Source organism: Misgurnus anguillicaudatus, chromosome 18, assembly GCF_027580225.2.
Source record: "Misgurnus anguillicaudatus chromosome 18, ASM2758022v2, whole genome shotgun sequence".
Taxonomy (NCBI): Eukaryota; Metazoa; Chordata; class Actinopteri; order Cypriniformes; family Cobitidae; genus Misgurnus; species Misgurnus anguillicaudatus.
Window position 1 is genome coordinate 9,816,465 of NC_073354.2, and position 20,201 is coordinate 9,836,665.

General features: G+C 37.4%; 1 protein-coding gene across 1 annotated transcript in view; it reads right to left on the reverse strand.

Annotated features, from left to right (window-relative positions):
• The window catches only part of flrt2 (fibronectin leucine rich transmembrane protein 2), a 41,567-nt gene extending 23,953 nt beyond the window's left edge, over window positions 1-17,614 (reverse strand). The window contains exon 1 of the mRNA XM_073855846.1: window positions 17,352-17,614. The gene's annotated coding sequence lies outside the window, so the exon portion shown is untranslated. The remainder of the gene's footprint in view (window positions 1-17,351) is intronic.
• Between the last annotated feature and the right edge of the window lie 2,587 nt (window positions 17,615-20,201).

Consider the following 20,201-nt stretch of genomic DNA (forward strand, 5'->3'; position numbering starts at 1 on the left):
GATATATCGGTAGATCTCTAGTCCAAAGCCATGCCTCCTCCAAAACACATGAAGACGCACCGACCAGAAGCCCATTCATGCCTCATTTACCAGCGAGGAAACTTTGCAGTACAAAGTGAATAACATTACCAAAATAACCAACATAAACAGCTCTTATAAATCAAAAATAGATACAGCAAATTTTTGGTTGTGTAGTAGTTTGCTTGTATTTTTGAAAACATAAATATTGTAACGCTAATTGAACGCGCTGATGATGTATGATGTCTACGTGAACGGTGTGCAGTGGCATGCAAAACACATTCACAGAAGAGGAGCAAAAATTGCGTGTGTTCAATTATTGCATTCAGTCCAAGTTCAATAATTTGTTGACTTTTTTATCCTACGGCTTTCACAGAGGACATATATTTCTACACATATTTCTATACATTTACCGTGCATTCACACGGGGAGTAAGCATTAATGCTTAACGGAAGGCTTGTCTGAAGCGTGGCAAACTGCAAATCACAGTGGCACAGTGGATGCTCCGGTCTTCCATAAATGTAATTGGCTGGCTCTGCCTAGGTTATTTAAATAAGGCGATCTGATTGGCTGACGCATGCATTGCCGCTTGAAAAGTTGAGAAATGTTCAACTTCTGCCGCGAGCAACGGCACCTGATGCGGTGCCGACGGATCCACAGTTCAGTTCGGCAACGCATGACGTCACCCATTAAAGGTGAATGGGGAACGCTTACGCCCCGTGTGAATGCAGCGTTAGACACTTTAACATAGTAATTGCTATCAGGATGCGAGGAGACTTTCAACCAGCTTAACTAAAAATGTTTCTGGATCAAATCAGATACCCTGCCGTGCTTTTTACATGCACACACTATTTAGTGAGAACATCTGATGGACTTCCATTGTTTTTATATCAGATTAATGATATATGTTGGTAGTATATTTTCATGTATATTTTAATTTTATTTTTTCATGTTACCTAGACCAATAAGTGGTTGTTAATTTGTCAGCAAAACAAGTTGAAAAAATCTACGAAGTTACCCTTTCAATCAGTCTCTTTTTGTTAATGCACACAATTTAATATCACTACATTATGACCTTATGAGGCTCAACAGCGTTCTGCATTGATGTTTTTGAATGCTAGGTTTCATTTTAGCAGTCACTTTTTTGTGGGAAATTTTCTGGCATGGCATGTATTTACATTTATATTTATAATTCCATTTGACGGTCTATTACATGTGCGTGTATAGTGACATTTACATCAGCGGGTAGTTCAGTGCCAGGGCAGGAACAACATGGTTATCCAGAAACACTGGATAACATTATTTCTTTCTAACTTTATCAAATAACTAAAGGCATTAGTTCACAATGTGGAATGCTACCAACTGTACAATGGAATCAGGTTTCTATATCCACTTAAAGATCTGAAACATTTACGCCTTTGGCAAAAGCCCTGATTTCTTTGTTTAGAGCATGCATATGGTAGATGGATATAGTATTGGGCTTGATATTTTCCTTTTTGCGGTTTACCCAGAGGGACATTATTATAATAGCTTTCTTGAAGCTTGAGACTTTAAAGTCGGCATGAAAATTTGTTTTGGAATATGGTATTTTTTTGTGTGAGCTTTATTATTTTTTTTAAATCATGTGCCCCCATAATCTTTAATTAAAAACACAAATCTTCTCCCCTCCTCAAAACGATATCTCTTTACTTCCGGTCATATGGTATGGCGGGTGGGCGGGGTCCGGGTGAAGATCGCTGCGATTAAGCAGCACGACCCAACTTCAAATGATCCAATCAGATCTGAATGGACAAATTCAAAATCCAGCACTGCCTTATTTCATTTCAGAAGACGGTTTTGCTCGGATATACGGCACCACGTGGAAAATAAGGCAACATTTTTGTAGCTCTAAATATCCTGTCTTCCTGAAACACACTGATTTTGTACAAAACTCATCGATTTGAAAAGCTCTGTGTCCCTGATTGGCCAGCTAATCTGTATGTTGTAATTGGTCTGAATACCTTTGACATCAGCCGGAAATGTGATGCTCCTTACCATGTTTAAAAGATTCACCCACAATGCAATGCTAACAGGAGTTAACTTACAGGCCGAGTCCAAAGTGAGAGTAATTATGATAATGTCGGTCTTGTCTACATCACCAATCCCAGGAAGTAAACTGTTGCTTACAATCCATGTCCAAGAATAGAGATTTACGTTGGAGATGATAACTCACGTCATCGTTTACTTTGGGGTATGTACCCTTCGCATAACCTTAAAATGTACGAATACACACACACACAGGGGCGTCGGACTGGGGGTAAAACCTGTACTGATTACCAGGGCCCCAAAGAAAGAGAGGGCCCTTGAAAGGTCTGAAATATATTATCGGGGTGGGGCATGGGGGCCCATCAAAACTGCCTATGCATAGGGCCCGAGGTCTTGTTCAACGCCCCTGCACACACACCTAAGAAATGTAAAATTGTGAATCAGATAATTGGTGCTCTTTTACTACTACAGGAAAGACGTCGCGTCTAGGACAACTTGGAGGTATCATACACCGGAAGTGCACATTAAATAGCGTACTTAGTCAGATAGCATTTACTTCGAAATGCAAAATATACGTTAGCAGCCAATGTTAATCGCTAATGATTTGGGACAAACATGATGTTATTTAATGTTAAACTATGTAAGTGACGCTCTGTGGGGCGACAGGTATTTGAGCCCTGAATCACAGCCGCTGACAGCCGCCGCCGGTGTGCGTACATTCATAGAAAGTAATGTGTTCTTTTTTACAGATTCATGGCGCGATGCGACACAGGGCGGCGCTTCTCGTACGTTGTGCGACCCCCTTTAGTCTACTAAAATGCCTCTCTCAGATTTAACCAAAGTAAAACATTCTTATACTTTTTTACAGATGTTATTTATTGTTCATCTTCTTTTTCCTTCGCAGCATGGATCCGCCTGCAATCCGCGGCGATCCGCCTCCACTCCTGTCGCTCAGCCAGGGGGGCCGACCTCGAAAACAGCTCTTCCCAGCACTCCACAATCACATTCATGCCCAATAGGGCTCGGTGCGTTCCCAAGCAATGGTCCTGTACGACCACAATCCCCTTCTGGGACACGACGACTCCACGAATCTCCAGATCCGCAACTATGTATCCGACATACGGAATTTACAGGCCATTGGCTCCCTTTAGGGTCAGCCACGAGGGATCCTTCCCCTGCATACTCTGTTGGCCGAATACTTCGCGTACCAGACTTTTTTTTATCTCAGGGATGTATTTATTTGCCTGAGCATAGTGTTTCAACAAGAACAGTTGGGCGGTTCACATTTTGCTTCTAAATCCGCAGCGAAATGCGATCGTCTGTTGGTTCTTATCACATGACCTGTGGTGTGCTTGCGGCATTCTAGAAAGTTTAAATTTTTTAAACTCGATGCGGTGCGGACGTGTCTGGAAAAAACAAGCTTCCAATATGAGCGCGAATACCGCGCGCCTACATTTGAAATAACGAACTTGAGCGCGCAAAAGACACGAAATGTGAATCGCCCTTATTGTATATCTCATGGCCAGAAATCAAACAACAACAAAATAACAGAACAAAGAACTGCCAACATTCAAAGTCATTTCCTTAACGTATAAACACCTAAAGTCTAACATGGAGTGTGAATATTTTGGTCCCATTCTTCTTATGTTATAGGCCACTATGACACTGACAGTAATGTCTGACTAATCTTGATGTCAGAACATGCCTCAAGACTGCCTTTGCTGGCTTTGGGCCAGTTGGACTGATAGGTTAACAAGAAGAACTTGTTCTTATCAATAGAGCCCTTTATGCTTTCTGTACACAGAAACACAAACTCTCACACTGACATCCCTGAAGGCATAACAGCACTGCTGACACCTGTGCGTCTCTTCCCGACTCTTATTGCCGAATAACAGACATGGATGGAATGTCGTCGTTTTTTCTCCGGGGCGTGAAACACGAGAACTTGCAGTCAAGTCGAGCATTGAAGAAGGCGGTCAGATGCTGTCACTCACCTCAGCTGGTTCTGTCTTGACTCCTGCTTAGCTATGCTTTAAGCTAGAAAGAAACTGTTCTGCACACCTCTTTACAGGCTAATCTCTAATGCTAAATCCAGGTGGAAATAAAAGTCTTTTGACAGCATTTAGTTACAAACACGCAATGTCAGGTACCTCTTACACACATGCACTTTATAGCAATTATGCCCTTTAGGTCTTGTCAATGCAGCCATTTTTGCTGCACGGCAAAGCTAAGCATTTCCACTCATGCAGCAGAAAGGCCAACTGTGCCATTACTCAATGGTCAAACACACATTGACCTTAGCAGAGGTGACCTGCGTTGACTGGGATGCTGACTGATGGGCTGCGCAAGGGCTTGGTTCAGCAGTCGGAGATAATTACTTTAATAGCTTAAAACTGATGTGTACGGTCCAACCTCACTATTGTATTAACAGCCTTTCCTCTCCAGACAGACACTCATTACTCATCATACTGCCACACACACAGTGCAAATGCTTGGATACTTTATTTAGTGCACAGATTTTACAGAGAGGTTTAATTCTCACCAGGGCTACACTAAATAGCATCTGTTTGGCCTCCGGGTTGTCTTTTCACTATTGTTCAGAGAGAGACAGTTCAAGTTTGCGTGCATTAGGTGTGAGCTTAATTACAAGATCCATTCTTCGACTTAATTCTTATTGTCTCACACACAATGCACAAAAGCACCTTACAAATCCCTTAAAACCTGATTATACTTTTTTATAACATTTTAAAACATTTTATTTTGTTTTGTTGCTAAGCCCTAGGCACAATGCTTCTCCGTGGAATGAATTGAATTAGAGTGCATTTATTACATATGTGGGAGGCTTGGCAGCAGTAACACCAACAATTTCAAGGGTTATGTGGCATATTTTTCTTGAAAAAGGAAGTGATACTTTTATTTGAAAAGCATGCGACTAGGCTTTTAAAATCACATGATATACTTCACAGTTTTGCAATAGAGCAGCAAGATTTAACTAATTCTTTCCATGCAGGAAAAACTTGGTTTCTGCTTTGGTGTGAAACATATTATTTGTTGTCAGGGTACAGCTATAGAATGGTTATGTTTTTGGTATAAGGTAAACAGAAATTTGATTGTTATGAGTAATCATATTTTACCAAAACTCATAAAGGTACATATCATTTTCTGCAAACTGGGATAGTGCTGTTTTAAAGCACTTCTATTTAATAAAATAACACAATCATACCCCTCCTGAACATTTCTTGGAGCTTTTATTTATTTGAAAGAGACATACACTCACCAAAAGGATTATTAGGAACACCACACTAATACTGTGTTTAACCCCCTTTCGACTTCAGAACTGCCTTAATTCTACGTGACATTGATTCAACAAGGTGCTGAAAGCATTCTTTAGAAATGTTGGCCCATATTGATAGGATAGCATCTTGCAGTTGATGTAGATTTTTGGGATGCACATCCAGGGCACGAAGCTCCCATTCCACCACATCCCAAAGATGCTCTATTGGGTTGAGATCTGGTGACTGTGGGGGCAGTACAGTGAACTCATTGTCATGTTCAAGAAACCAATTTGAAATGATACGAGCTTTGTGACATGGTGCATTATCCTGCTGGAAGTAGCCATCAGAGGATGGGTACATAGTGGTCATAAAGGGATGGATATGGTCAGAAACAATGCTCAGGTAGGCTGTGGCATTTAAATGATGCCCAATTGGCATTAAGGGGCCTAAAGTCTGCCAAGAAAACATCCCCCACACCATTACACCACCAGCCTGCACAGTGGTAACAAGGCATGATGGATCCATGTTCTCATTCTGTTTACGCCAAATTCTGACTCTACCATCTGAATGTCTCAACAGAAATCAAGACTCATCAAACCATGTAACATTTTTCCAGTCTTCAACTATCCAATTTTGGTGAGCTCGTGCAAATTGTAGCCTCTTTTTCCTATTTGTAGTAAAGATGAGTACCTGGTGGGGTCTTCTGCTGTTGTAGCCCATCTGCCTCAAGGTTGTGCGTGTTGTGGCTTCACAAATGCTTTGCTGCATACCTCGGTTGTAACGAGTGGTTATTTCAGTCAAAGTTGCTCTTCTATCAGCTTGAATCAGTCGGCCTATTCTCCTCTGACCTCTAGCATCAACAAGGCATTTTCGCCCACAGGACTGCAGCATACTGGATGTTTTTCCCTTTTCACACCAGTCTTTGTAAACCCTAGAAATGGTTGTGTGTGAAAATCCCAGTAACTGAGCAGATTGTGAAATAATCACACCGGCCCATCTGGCACCAACAACCATGCCACGCTCAAAATTGCTTAAATCACCTTTCTTTCCCATTCTGACATTCAATTTGTAGTTCAGGAAATTGTCTTGACCAGGACCACACCCCTAAATGCATTGAAGCAACTGCCATGTGATTGGTTGATTAGATAATTGCATTAATGAGAAATTGAACAGGTGTTCCTAATAATCCTTTAGGTGAGTGTAAAATGTTCTTTTGCTGTTTTTTCAGAACATGGATGAAAGAAATTACGGGATAGTTCACAACATGCTGAAAAAATTTAGCACTTTTACTGATACAAACATTACTGCTTGGATATTTCCTAAGACCAGCTCATTTTCGGCCCATCCCTTTATTCCTTTCCTAAAGTTGTCCTTTTCTATTAGAAATACTCCCCCACAAGCCTGTAAAGGCATCGTTTTTTATTTTCTTTAGCTTGCGGCTATTTCTCAGCCAAGAACCTCAATATACACAAGCCCCCTGTGGGTATATGTGTGTGAGAGTATGTAAGTGGAGGTGTTCCTCAGTCTCAGATTCAGGCTTTTTACTGTTTCCACTGAGGGTACATTCTGACATTTCTTAACTCTTAAACACTCCACATCACTTCTTATTTGTACTTGGACAGATCTGGGCATGGATACACAAGCGCTCACAGACAGGGGTTAAAGCTTATCTACAATAAGCATCTTGTGAGGTTGATTATTTACAGACTTAATAAGAATATATATATGTTTTTGTACCACAAAAAATATTTATATATGTATTATATATAATGGGAAACAGAATGTGCACTCTACATAAATGTGATGTTTACTTTATTTCCATAGAAATGTCAAGCACCTTGGTCCAAAATGCAAATTTGTGGCTTAACTTGCAGCTAAACTCAGTCTTTGTCTACTGTGGTTGCTACGTTACAAGACATCCACACAGACTCTCACCAACCACAAATACAGATTTACATCTTGTTCATCTATAACCAAATATAAATGCTGTCAATTTTAAAGACATGTCCAACTATATCAATCATACATATCAAAACCAGCTTTATAACTCTATGTGCTACAGTACATAAGTCTGTAGTCTATATTTTAAATCTGCAGATTGCTTTATTAAAAGCAACTGTTCATCCAAAAATAATTTTACAATTTATAATTTTAATATTTGGTCTTTTAACACAGGACTGTAATATTTCTGAGTTCATAATAATGTACACACACCTCACATTTCACTCAGAACCGCGAGAAGGCGAGCGGTCAGTTAGGCATTGCAGAAATGAGAGATAGAGAGAGCAGGAGAACACAAAAGTATTATAGATGAGATTGAGAAAAAAGGTCGAAAAATCTGATAGAGGACAAGAAACGTGTAAAGGATGAAAGTATATATAGCCATGCCACTCATCTCATTACAATATGCTACTGGATAACACTGAATATAACTTATTGTATATATAGTTAAATAAAATAAATATATAGTTAATAAAATAATGCATGTCATCTGCAACAAATCAATGACCATCTAACTATAGTGATTGTATTTATTAGCTGCTAAGCCAAGATAAGCATTGAAAATCTCTATGGCTACTTTAAAAGACATCTATTTTTTGCTGAAATGTTGCACCTTTTGTTGTAAATCTAGTCTTTTGGGGTATCGTATGCCTAAAATTTGTCAAGGAGGTTGTATAATTCTTTGATTCATAACTTCTATTCTGAAAGTTTGATAAATTGTGCATAATGCGCAATAAATGCATATAGAGTTAAGTCTCTTTAAATGTGTAATCTGGGCCTGACGCATCTTATCACCATGTAATATACTGTAATGCCAATGTAATTAGGAAGTTACTACATGTATTTATGCTGTGTACTTGTGAGTTAATGTAAACTATGGTACAGAGGGATAAAGTATGTAGATACACATTTATCACCTCTCAAATAGTCGTAGGTTTCTTCAAAATACCACATTTTAAGCAAAAAGCTAAGAAAATCGCATTTTTGTGAAGGATTTTTGATAGAGATCAGATTCAGAGCGTTGATCAAAACATACACTGAGTTTTTTCCTTTTTGGCCTAAGTGGATGCTACCAGGTTTTAATAGTTGGGTAAACGCGCCACCTGGTGGATAATAGGCGAAATACGGATTGCTGGAAAAAACTCTTATTGGCAGGGTAGCGTTTTCTCTTAATTAACGAGTTAACTAGTCAATGGCGGGGAAAGAGTTAAAAAGGCAGTTTTTTCTGAACAGGTATAGCATATCTTGATAAAGAGAAACAAATTAAAATACACACAAAGTTCTCCTAACCAATTGTTACGGACTGCAAAAGACATGAAGAGTGTGGATCTAAATGCAATTCTTTATTGGAAGTAATCCACAAAACATGTGTTATCCACAATCGTAATCCGTAAAACAGGCAAAGGTCAACACACTTGTAATCAATCCTAAAACAGAAAAGTAAAACCAGAGGGTGCTTCCCTAAGGAGCCCTCAGATAGAGCTACGTGAAAGGCTGAAATAGACGCAACATAAACCTTTAAAGTAGAGGGTGCATGCCCTGATGAAAGAAGAAATTCCAGAACTGAAGCCACTGGGCAGTTAACTGGATCTATATGTCTATCACTACACCAAAGAGTGAAAACCCTCCATTTTAATGTATAAAGTTTCCTGGTGGATGGAGGTCGAGAGTTGAAAATGCTCTCTACACCTCATAGAGAGACCCTGGTCTAAAAGTTGATGCCTAAATTTCTGAAGGGAATCTTTGAAAGGGAATTGTTTATAGATTTTTAAATAAAACACCTGCTTGGTTTAAATAAAATAAATAAAAACAAAATAGAATAAGACATGAGGGAATAACAGCCATTAATTAGCTGCCCTGCTTGTAAAAGTAAAAAAACTTGACATTACATCTTAAAGCTTGGTGCTCATGTGCAAGACACTGCAAAAGATGTGCAATGTGTATGTACCGGTCAAACATGTCAGTCTAACACATTTTTACATAGAAAAATAATAGAAAAGTAGCACAGTGGAATAAAACCGTGTTCGCCTTTAAATGCTTTAATAAACAAACTTGCAGTATGCTACTTAATATGTTCTTGTGGAAACTCTCATCGAAGTATGTTCCATATGTATAAGAAGCCTACTGCTAACTACTGTTAATGCTTATGCACCAAACCAAAAGTCCTGTACTGAAACAGCTCAGTACAAATATGTGTACACATACTTTATAAAACATGCATAATTCGACATATCCATCCTTCCACACATTGGAAGTTTCTCATGGTCATTTTTGGAGACAAAGCTTACCAATATCGAGTACTTCCGTTCAGCCTTGCCCTCTCCTTACACACTTTTTATTCAGCCCTTGCTTCACTGAGACTTCAGGGGATCCATACACTAAACTACATACACGACTGATTGGTGTTAGCTCAGTCTCACTAGCAACTGACATGTCATTGGAAGCATCTGGGGTTATGGCTCAACACCAAAAAGAGCAATTTAACTTGCGAAGCAGAGAATGACGTTCCTTGGGATGGTTTTGGATTCGTTGGCGATGCAGCCAAAACCTTCCCCTGCACCCATCTATTCTGACAATAGTATCTAGGACCAAGTTAGGCCCGGCTTACACTGTTAAACATTTTCAAATAATTTTGGGTCTGGTGGCAGCAGCATCAAACATGATTCATTCAAATCGCGTTTCCAACTCCTGTCAAACCGTTTCTTTAAAGACACGTACCGTCAGGTCAGATGCTTCTTCACACAGCGTGGTGCTTATCATTTTAAAAATGACTGAAAGATTAAAGATAGCCCCACATGCAATTCACCACACATTATTTTGGTGGCCAAAGGTTGCAGCACTGGAATCAGGTGTCCCACTTTGATGCTCTCATGGCGAGTGGCATTTGGGCAGCTGGTTTGGTGACTGTTTCATCTGCAAGCACAGACCGCACCATGATCCTTTGCTCAAAGAGCAGCTGAAGCATTATAAATGTGAAATTCCATTGTACCACACTGTCATTCTCGAGTTTGTTTGGCTCTTACGCCAACTTGTTCCTGTTTTTTATTTAAGGCACAAGTGGCCAACACTGAGTGGGGAAAGTGTCTGACAGCTCTCTTTGCTGCGTCAAGGTCGTAAAGCAAATTTGAAAAAGTTATGGTCAAGCGGAAGTTGACCTGTTTGCATCTTGAGAAATGACTTATTGCCCTCTGTGGTTTTCACTGACTCATCCTTATTGCAGGAAACCATGGGTACAGTCGTAACCGAGACGGTATTTATAAGTAAAACATTACATTTACAATCGATTGCAATAATAGACTCAATTTTGAGAAATAATGTTATGTTTTTCCCCTGTTATCAAGTTTATTTAGACTTTTAGCGGTTAAGACAGAGCGTTTGCGCATTTACCTCAAGAGTTTACTTTAGTTATATTGCTGTTTGCAGGACAATCTGACTAAATAGTGTCCACCAAGAATGCCTGTTACAATGTTGTTTGTAACTGGTTGTTGTAGTATAGTGTTGGTAAGTCTATATACTATATTTGAGACACTGGATTGGCTCAGTCCCATTTTCAGAATTTTTCTGAAGGATTGAACTGTTGAACTGTTGCCACGCTGACTGAAACCGACTGGCCCTTTTGCAAAGCCAACACAAACCAACTCTCCACTCATGGAATCTTTCAGTTTGCCGCAATAGAATGCAGTAAGGAAACAATTGCAGGGCAATGTGCTGAAGGTCTGAAATTGAAGCCCGCACCCTGAAAGAAGCTCCTACCATCCCAAGGAGGATCACACCCAAGCTATTCGATCCTACCGTGGCCCAGTTGAACAAATGCACCCACAACGCTTCTCCCCCTGCATGTGCTCCTAAAATGTTCAGTCCTAGTAACAAAAGTTTGTCTGGAGCACTGAATGATAAGACTTTTAAAATATTTAAACATTGTGTTGTTTGCGTGTTTTTCCAGCCTCCGCTGTCACTTCAAAAAATAATTCATTCATCTGTTTTAAGCAGCCTGATCTCACTAATTTCCGTGTTATAGTCACTGAATATTTTACTCATTTATCCTTGTCATTGTCACGGATCTGCGCATTTTTCTGTGTCAGTTTCACGTATTGGTTACTCAATAGTTTTTCCTATTTTCTTACCATTGTCGCTTGGGTTTTTGGGGTTAGAACGACTTTTTGTTACATAAAATGACATCCTAACCCAAACCCAACTTTAACCCTGACATCAGGCGACAATTGTTTAAAAATCCAGAAAAAAATAGTATAAACCAATAGTTAAACTAATTACTTTTTTAAAGTAACGTTCCCAACACTGATAGCAACGCTGCTATACACAGGAAAGGAGACCAGAAGCCGTTTTTAATGAACAGATTAAATTGTAATCTTAAATTCTGGCAAGAAACTAAAATGTAAAATGCCCGGTTTGTGTTCTTATTCTGGGATCTTCTGCTTGCCTGTACACAGAATGTTTTTATCAATAAAAAGTTTGCTGAATATGGTGTTTTAATATTACTGCAGATGCATTAAGCCACATTTAATGTTGTCTTTTAGGGTTTTATAAGGGTTGCACTTAAGGTAAAGATTTTATATTGTTGCTTTCATGAGAACACGCCTAACATAGCCTACTTGTTGCATTTATCTCAATTGTAAGTTCACAAAGCCATAGAGTCTTTCCATTCCTCCCTCGGTCATACGATTAATATCCCCCATCACCTGTGCACTTTCATTTAGGTGCGCCTCCATGTGCGTATACTTTACCCTACCCACTTAACAAAACCCTTTATTCATCACGATATTCTGTTCACTGCATGCCTGTTTTATTAAGGTTTGCACCGAATTTTGTTCGTTCACATTATCTCCCCCCATATTGCCTTTTATATGAAGGAGATTCCTTAAAATTGCCTTTCTGATCGCATCTCCATCATACTGTTTTATTAATAAGACAGGTATGTAATTTGGCATCTGCTTTGCAGATCTGCTTGTTCACATCACTCCAAACATGTTAATGTAAAAATATGACATTATTATCAAAATATTACAACTTTATTCTCGTTCTATTACGACTTCATTCTCATTAAATAACGACTTTTTTCCTCCTTCGTACACTAGCATGTTATTTAGACAAAATAAAATCTTTTAATTCGTGTGAGGAACCTGACATTTTTACGCACACTTTTATGTTATTGGCTATATGCCACTGCTGTAAAAGCTTATTGCACTATTATAGTTAACGATTATTCGATTGATTGATGATTAATTTAAACTATCATCGAATATGGGAAATTGCATAAAATGACATCCCTAGTTCTAACTTGATCTGATTAAGCTAAAATTTCACTTTGGTGACACATGCATGTCTAACTGGCTGCACAGTGTGAACATTTTTAGCAAAGCTGTGTTAACTGCATTGGTTAATATTGAAATTTGTGTCCCACTGCCCTAGAGTAAGTCCTGACAGTGGGCCAGACACTTGGTTTAGTTTAAACTGGAGGTGGCATCAGTGATGTGCCTTACAGCCCTGTAGTCCGCTACATGCTGAGCTAAACACAGACATAACTGGAAAAAGCCCCAAAAGAGCTGTCTGCACCAGAAATGGAAGCATAGGCTAAATCTAATACAACTTTCACCCAAGACAAAAAAACTGTCCAGACACATTGATCTGTATGTCATTTGATCTTAATACGTATTTTCCTCCAGTGGCTTTAATCTCAGTAACGTGCACTCTGGTGGCATCAGTCAGGTTCTCAAATGTAAACAGTATCTCCAAATGTAGTCAGTGAGAATGTGAGCAGCAAATACATTGAAGCCAGCTCTGCTCAACAAGTGGTCACTGAAAGCTGCGTGCATGTGTTTTATTAGGTGATAGACAAATAAAATCTATCAGAAAATGACGTTTGGAGGCCTTAAACTGCTGTCATCCTGACTAATGTTTAACAACGATATCAATATCAACCTAAAAGCTAAAATCTTTAATTTTCTCCATATGTTAGAAGATTATTCTGGGTATGCAGCTGTCTTTCCTTTAGCCTTGATCAAAACTATATTATTTCAATACACTAGATATTGTCTTGCCTTTGCTTATTGGTCTTGGATTTGAATGACAACAAAAATCCAGTATAAGACTAGCCCTCTTTTGACTCTGCATATCCTTTGATTAAAGTTGTTATTTTAACAGCTGTATGCTCTTCCAGGAAAAACATGGGTTGTGTTGTTATACCCCAAAACCTTACTGCGAATTAGTTGTTGAGTGAAAAAACACCCTTTCTTCACGAGCGAGGAAGAAAGAAACAGAAAATACGAGTGAAAAATAATACAGTATGGTTTCCTAATTAGAGGAAATCATTCGCATGAGGTGGGAAAGCAGTACAAATGACAGGAAAAGAAGTAAAACTGACAGTATGTATATATATTCATTTGTCTGTCATTTTAACTGCTTTTCAGCATGCATGGACAATTTTCATTATTCTCATGTAGGACTTGGTCTCTCCATCCTATAAGTGAAACTAAAGAACCAATTAGTTATTGCTGCCCTGTGGTGTTACAGCAATCATCTGTAAAAGGCAAATTATTTACAATCTTGTTTAGGAAAAAGTCGGGAAGAAACATCTGCCATTCCCCCAACCTCCCCTCAAGCCCTGCGTTAAGATGTGAGCAATACCTGCTGTGTATTACAAAATATGAGTTCATTTTTCGGATAGTTCAGCATTAAGAGGAATAACATACCAAGTGCCACTAGACCTGCCAGTTGTAATGATTGATGGTGGTTGGAGAACAAGCATAGCCTACTTAATTAAATAAACGCCATACCCTGCGCTTTAGCTTAATTACATTAACCCACTCCTTACACTGTTTGTTTATTTTCTTGTAAGAGATGTTGGCGGTCATCTTAAGATGATAATTGTATATTGGGAAGGACCCATGTGATGGCTTTAGAATTGTATAACCGTCTTGCACTTGTACTGCCGTTTTGTAATGTAACATTATCCTCTGCATACTTTAGACATGCTTTCAGGCCAGGGGCTTCTTTACTTTTTCCATTCCTCTGACAATACTATAAAAGTTTAATTTTTTTAAACATGCTTAATATACATAGGGGTGGTTTCCCGGATTAGTTTAAGACAGGACTAGGCCTTAGTTTAATTAGGAAATATAACTAGTTTTAACAAACATGCCTTACTAAAAACATTACTTGTGTGCATTTTTAAGCAAAACAAAGGGCCCTGATGTATTTTAAGATATGTCAGTGTAAGCTGTTTTCAGTTTGGACAGCTCTCACATTACTTTAGTCTAGGACTAGTCTAATCCCTGTTCGGGAAAATGGCCCCTAATGCATATAATATTATACTACATATTATAATTTAACATGTAATAATATTATATATGTTGTGTTAAGCAATGAAATTGGTTTTAAACTATATTTTATTGCTGTTTACTGTATACAGTATGTAAATTTAGTTTTTAGTTTAGCCACAGCTACTTTACATATTTATACAGGGCCGAGCAATCTGTGCTTTAGGTCTTTTTCTCTTACCGTCAGAAGATGATCTCCTGTGAATTTGTGAAATATTTCGATGTGTTTTGGTTAAGATATTGAACAAAGAGTGTTTTGGAAGTAAATTTCTTCAGTTTAAGTTTTTTTTCCCGATTTCTGATTTGGGTATGTATGTCACCAAATTCAACCTTATATTATTTTAATCACTGTCTTGTTACCTAAAACTTAACTCCATTTTGAAACATGTCAGCGACTCTTAGTAACTGATAGCTGGGATTGAAAACATTTTTACACAGCGGGGTTAGTTAGTCACACAGTGTTACAATTAAGCCTCCAGTATACAATGATAATGAAATGAAAACACTATTAATGTAAATACTATTCATTAAAAATGATAATACAATATCAGGGGAAATAACTCACAATTAGATTTTTTTGTCTTAATTGTGCGGCCCTTTCAAAAAATCTATTTATATGCATTGATGCTTAATACAAGAATGGTTAGATGAAGGATCATGAATGGATGAATGTGTGGATATCTATCTATTATAGGCAAATCTATAAACAAAATCCACCTTTAGTACATAGACACCATTTTTTTAAATTATTTGTTTAAACTAAATTTTCGAGCACGTGTTACAACAAACCCTCTGTTTGTTACAATTAACCCCACCTATGGGGTAAGTTGTAACGTTTGCACTCACTTTTGGTGTAATTGTACAATAACGGTAGGTTCCACAAACAAACTTTAAGTGTTCATTTGTAGCAGAGATGTGTGTGTTGATTTTGTAAAAAATGATTCATCTAACTTAAATATTTTTTGAATGATAATACCAAAGTCAAAAAGTGTGCCCCGCACTCCCCTAACCGTGACAAGGCGAATATCCGATGAAACCATCTATAGACGGTTAATTTTAATAGCAACAAAATAAATTAAAACGGCTTTAGTGGAATTAACTTGGCCAAAATAAACTAAAGATAAAGTGGATTGTTTCTGATAACAAGCAAAAAAATAATTACCTTAATAAATTACCTTAAAGCTTATTAACCATTACACTGAGCTACGTTACTGTCCAAAATGAATGTATAAAATGTTAGGTAAACATCCTTAAAATCTGCCAAATCCACAAAGCGGTGATCTATACTCTCTCCTCATCTCAGAAACATTTTTATTGTCCACAAGGTATTTGCTACAAAGGTCAGTTTGGTCACTGTTAACTTTGGGCCATAACAACACGCGTAACAACATTCTGTACCTTTGAATAGACACTAAAAACGTACAACTTTTGGATATAAAAAAACATTGCATGTGTAAATCCGGCAACACACAACATTAAATAATTACACATCTTTAAAAATCCTTTGAAGTGAAAATTGATATTTCTGAAAACTTTGTAAAGATTTTCTCTCAGGTGACAGTAAATTATGTCAGTAAATTATACAGAAATGTTGGAGACATTCTTGATCGTAAATATATTTATAAATAAAAATCGCTAGATTGATAAAGCTGAAGTCATTTGTATTAATTATCACAAAACTACTGTATAAAATATGTATATGCGTTTATTTGTTTACTACTGTGTGTATGTGTGTGCGCGCGTTGTTATTTAGAAACAAAACAGAAGGAAACTGTTATAATTCCAGATTAGGTAAATACATTACAGATGTACTGTATTACACCACAGATCAACAAAATCAACCCATTTGTCAAAAATTAATTCTATGAACCTCTAAGGATTTGTATACCTTAGTACAGTATATCTCTAGTAAAAAAGTATACGTGGTAATGGTATAGCTACACTTTACACACAAATCCCTATAATATTAAAACTACCAATAAAATCATACTTGAGCAGGTACATACATCTACATCAAAAAGACATATATGGCTGAATAATTCAAAAGTATATACATTATATCCCAATGAATGCTGGATCTACACTTTACATATAAATCCCTATAATACTAACACTAAGATCATATTGCAGAAACATAGTTGAGCAGAATACATACACTGTAAAAAATACTTTGCTGCCTTGTTGAATCAACTCGAATTTACAAGTCATTTCAACTTACTATTATTTATCTTGACTAGAGATTCAATTCAATTCAATTTTATTTATATAGCGCTTTTCACAAGTGTTAATTGTTGCAAAGCAGCTTTACATGAGAAGATGTAGAGGAGAACACAGAAAATCAATAGATAATATAAGAAGTAGAGAAAGCGGTTAAACCGTACATGAGATGAGTTGTTATAACTACAGGTGAGTTGTTATAACTTATAAAATTAAGTTGACTTTTCTCTGTTGACATGAGTTGATTTAACAAAAACTTTTAAGGCAGCAAAGTATTTTTTACAGTGTAGAATCATGAAAGATTTAAAAAACCCTGCCATAAATAATTGTATGCAAATATTACTATTATATTACATATAATATGCAACTATCAAAACTCTAATTTTCCCAAAGACAAAAGATGTTTCTCGATGTGTCAGCGAAACTGTAAAAAGTTATCTTGCTTTTTTCACCACTTCCTCTTAAAATAACAGCCACTTACTTCCAATAGACTTGGTCACAGCAGGTTAAAGGGGCAAATGTAGTCTTCTGGATTGACTTAGTTACCAATTCCAGACTCCTAATCAGTGAAGTGTTTTCCGGTTGAACGTCCAGCGTCACACTTGAAAATAAATCTGTAAAAACTGTAAGTTTTGGCTGTGTGTAACTTAACCCCCACGAGCCGGTCCTAGCACTTTCTAACCTGTCTTTTGTTTCTGCATTCCGTCTCTTACACTCTCTCTTTCTTGTGCTTCTGAGTTATTTTGTAAGTCCACGCCTGTCGATGAGCTCACTGGGTCAGGCTCATGTTTCAGTTTCGTACAGGAATTTGAAGGGCAGGCGGATTCTGAAAGGCTGAGAGAGGAGATGAGAAGAAGGACTGGGTCATGAGGTCGCATCCCGCAGAACAAAGCAGGAGTTATAGGGGTGAAGGGTCAGGGATGCCTTGAGATGTCAGAGCTCAGGGAAATAAATAAGCCCTTAAGCCATGGTGGGTGTAAGAGGATTCACCAAATACCCATGAATCCCTAGGGTGACAATGGGCAGCACCCTCCTAAGGAGCGTACTGCTGTTGTCAAAAACCGTGTCCACATTAGATCAGATGTTTTTATAGTGAAACCTATTTAAAACAACAGCGTCATCTGATCTCTCTTTCTCTCTCTCTCTGTCTGTGTGTGTGTGTGTGTGTGTATAAAGCCTATATTTGTCAGTGTGTTGCTGAGTGTAGAGGAAAATATAACTCATGGTATCCAAGGCTTTTCAACCAGTATGAGGCTTCGGTGATATTTAATTTACGTTTGCCGGGTCTAATACAATAAGCTTCTAACAGAGAGAACAAGCACAAGATGCTTTTATTCTTTATAATCTAATGACATGATGGATTATAAGAAAGGGTCTGTTTTTTAAAAAAATATATGTTTTCAAGAAAACTTTCTGAATCTACTTGATGTAAGACTACTCAAGAAAAAGCATTTTTATTATAGTTTGTCGTTTTCATTGTCTGACCAGCAAAACAGCACACTATTAGTGATAGATAAGTGGCTACGGTTTTTAATAATTTGACAGCCATTAAAAAGTATGAAAAAGTATGTTTTTATTATTATTATTGTTGTTATTATTATTATCATTATTATTAGTAGTAGTAGTAGTACTTGAAAAATGTTAACATGACACTGTTAAATGCTTGATTGGTTGACAGGTCGACATTCTAGGTTGTTTATTTTGATAATGCTTGGTTATGAAATAGTCACTTGACTATAGTACAGTTTCTTGACGCTAAGCAAATATTTCACTTTTTTAAAAAGCTAAACAACCTTATAGCAAGATAACTAAAATAAGACATTGACCAAATAAAGCAGTTCATATTTCTTTTCTAAGATTTCTTTTAATATGTATGGAAAACTCTCAGACACAAAGAGAGAGAGACAAAAACACGCATGACCTTGTTGTAACTGCTATCCTTTTAAAATAGTTTAATCCCTAAAGACTTCAGCCCAAATATAACACTGCCTTATTTTTGGCCTTGTATGTGTCACTGTAGTTGTGCTTTAAAAAGTGCTATCAGCAATTTGTAGGTTCAGTTTTTATGCGATGCCTTGAAATGCAAATATACTGATAGAACTGCAAGTCAATTAGCTCTTATTAAAGCAAAAGTGATCATTATGCCAGCCATCTGTTTTTGTCATAATTTGTGTGCAATCTCGAGTTTCTACATATAATAACGGAAATCTATTCAATTTTACGTCCAATCTTTTGTAAACAAGTGTTTCAACACATTTTTCGGCTCAGTTAGAATGTTGTCATCAAAAGCATCTGTTTACAATTTAAGTTTGTGGGTACATTACAGTATGCATTATGTATCGTGATTGGATTGTACTATTTTTTTTTGTTAATTATATGAGCATTATATACTGATTTTCCTTTTTATTTAGTTAGTTGGACATTTGTCTGTTCTGTTTGATTTGGTTTGAGTTTAGATGTTACAAATTCATATTTCTGCTGCTATTGTTAATATGTGACCCTGGATCACAAAACCAGTCAGAAGGGTTATTGTTTTGAAATTGAGATTTAAACATCATTTGAAAGTTGAATAAATAAACATTTTATTGGTGTATGGTTTGATACGACTATATTTGGCCTAGATACAACTATTTGAAAATCTGAAATTTTGGGTGCAAAAAATCGAAATATTGAAAAAATCACATTTAAAGTTGTCCAAATTAAGTCCTTTGCACTGCATCTAGTCACAAAAATAAGTTTTAATAAGTTTTGATCTATTTATGCTATAAAATATACAAACTATCTTCTTGGAACATGGGGCTCTACCTTACACCCGGTGCAATGCAGCGCAATGCGCAACGCAAGTGTCATTTGCTATTTTCCACCCTGCGCAATAATAATTTTCACGTTTAGCGCCGCGTTGTTTAAATAGCAAATGCATTTGTGCCCCCTTTTGCGCCCATGGGCGTTCTGGTCTGAAAACGAGGTGTGTTCAGGCACATTGTTGGCGCGTTGCTATTTTGAGGCAACTAAAATACACTACGCCATTGACCAACAAAAACCTGCTCTAAAGTCTAAAGTCAATGGCGCAATATGTTTTTTTTGTTATTTAAAGAGCGCATTAGTAGTATGCGCCTAAACGGGACGACAACGTGGGTTTGCTTAACACATACATGAATGCGCAGCAGCACAAAAACGCTTTTAAATATGAAAGATTAAAGGATTGAATGTAAAAGATTATTATTGAGTCTCTTGGACTTAAATGAGGACTAATTATGAGACGTTAGAAGGCGCAAAGAGCTGCTTCACCTGCAGCCTGGTAAGTAAATAAATGCTTTGCTTTAAACAAATG